This window comes from Seriola lalandi, unplaced genomic scaffold (assembly GCF_002814215.2).
Source record: "Seriola lalandi dorsalis isolate HSWRI2012SDOR001 ecotype SW California unplaced genomic scaffold, Sedor1 jcf7180002053930, whole genome shotgun sequence".
Lineage (NCBI taxonomy): Eukaryota > Metazoa > Chordata > Actinopteri > Carangiformes > Carangidae > Seriola > Seriola lalandi.
Genome location: NW_019524483.1, coordinates 471514 through 473062, shown reverse-complemented (window position 1 = coordinate 473062; position 1549 = coordinate 471514).

Genomic DNA, 1549 nt, shown 5'->3' with positions numbered 1-1549 from the left:
GACTCCTCTCTGAGCAACTGGTTCACATTGACAAAACCTCAAACCCACATCTCTCTCTCTCTCTCTCTCTCTCTCTCTCTCTCTCTCTTTCAAACACTCAAGATTTCTCTTTCAAAATCTTTCAGATTGCCCACTTATGTCTTTCTTTAAGATGTATTTCACGATAAGATCTCCAACTTTATGGAACATAACTAAACCTTTTGGGACCACTTTAGGTCACCTTATGTAGTTTATACTCTGTGATTAATTGCTCCATTAATGGTTGATAAATATAAGCAAAAAATTCACAAAATCGAGGTTGCCAGGTTGTGGAAAATCGTGTTCCATGTTACTCACATTCTAAGAAGCCACAATCAAACGTCAAGCACTTGCAGTAATAAATATAAATACTAATAAATCACTAAGGTCTTTGACAACAATCCTTGAAGTCTAATTTCAGTTCAGTTACCCAACTGCCCACTTCTAGAAGTTAAGTGGTCAAACAGTCCAAAATGACAGAGCAAGACAAGTGTCAGCTGGAAGAGGACTTGCTGCAACCTGGCAACTCAAAAGTTGCTCTTAGTCATGACTTATAGTTTACGATTCATTAATTATGAATAAATCCCTTAATTACAGCTTATGAAGCCTTTGTAAAGGGTGTCAGAAATAAAGAAAAAAGGGTAAAGGCTTGAATGCTTGATCCCAGTGGCTCAGTTATGCATTGGGGGGCATCTTCCAGGCATGGTGTGGGTCCACTGACTTGCTAAACACAGGTGTAACTAATAACACAATCAAATGCTACAGTACATCACAATACTTGCTGGAAAAGAGCAATCGTTAATACTATTCACACCACCTGTGTTTTCTCTGCTATTAAAAGTCAAAATGTCTGATGTGAAGAAGATCTATGAATCTGATACATATGGGGAATGATGCTCTGATACTCATAAGCCTATCAAGATTCAGGTGAGCAAAATCAATTCAATGGAACAAAAAAAAAAAGAAAAATGTGTAAGGAAAGAAAAAAAATTGGTGGAGTTTATAGAGCAAATACCTTGATGTCTCAGGTTTAATGTCAACACAAGAGGATAACTTTGTGTCTTTTGTGTGAAAAAACCATTGTTTGGGCTGAAGTTTACTTTTACTCTAAGAAATGTGCAGTCATGTTCTTCATAATGTGATTTTTATTACTAATTTTCAAGAGATTACTTTAATTCTATAATGAAACCAGGATGACAATGCATCCTGGTTTCATTATAGGATTGTATAGGTATTGTTAATGTGTACATATTAAAGTTTCATTATTAAAAGGAATAGAAAGGGGAATAAATGCAATGATGTAACACAATTTAAAAAGGCATTTAGCTATTCAGCATCCATGTGATACATGGATAATGACTTGCCCTTCATCTGCCCTGCTTTTTGTAAAGCTCTTGGGCGCCACTCTCAGGCCTCAACAGTTAGTTACTCCTCCATGTGTCCACAGTGGTACAAGACACAAAGATACAATTACACCAAAAGGGAGTGATTACAGTCTGTTGCTTTAGTGATGCTATTTGCTGGACATTTA